This window comes from Eimeria mitis, genomic scaffold (assembly GCF_000499745.2).
Source record: "Eimeria mitis Houghton genomic scaffold, Emh_scaff661, whole genome shotgun sequence".
Classification (NCBI taxonomy): domain Eukaryota; phylum Apicomplexa; class Conoidasida; order Eucoccidiorida; family Eimeriidae; genus Eimeria; species Eimeria mitis.
Genome location: NW_013574747.1, coordinates 1 through 826, shown reverse-complemented (window position 1 = coordinate 826; position 826 = coordinate 1).

The following is an 826-nucleotide window of genomic DNA, read 5'->3' as shown; positions in this document are numbered from 1 at the left end:
GATTAGCCTAACTGTAGTTGCTGCTCCGAGCAACATGCTCGATAGAGCATTGAGGTGAAAAGCAGCGAATATATGAAGAAATATCAGAGTGTAAACTTTACATTCCGAGGCCTTTCCACCTCGCATGGTGGTTGCGGTTTTCCGTCCGACTTGTTATTATGATCCGACTCTTGTTTGTCCGTGAATATCATTATTTATCCGTGTACATCTCTGCTAGGCAGACGAACTGTATGTTGGTGCAGAGAGCTGCACTAGATACTGAAACAAAGAAATTCATATCCAAAGACTTGAATTGATATCTGAAATCACTTAATATCTAAAGCATCTCAGAAGGCATACAACAGGAAGCCCACGAAAACGAAAATTAAGAATATGAACAAATTTATAGCCGTTGGCGATTCGCCGTTAGTGTCACGTTAGTGCCGCCAAAAATTAAAGTATGTTTGTATATTAATTTGTCTATTTGAGTATCCAGCACAAGGCAAACAGCTTTGCTTGTTTCTCAGTCAAAGGTAAGCACAGCACAACACAGCACACCCACAGAAGAGAGATGCGCCGCAAGAGACACAGTGATTATAGAGATGCGGGAATAAAAAGATCAAAGCAAACATATATAACCAGACAAATGCACGCTGTTCATAGGGTTACTTGCCTCCATAGATATAGTCGATAGTCTTAACCGATATATATTAACTTCTTCAGCTTTTCCTCAGCAGGATTGCTTGCAGAGGTAGTAGTGCAAGCTTGTATGAAAACAGCTGAAGCGACAACAGTATGAACATACAAATATTATTATATATATGTGCTATATATATATATATATATA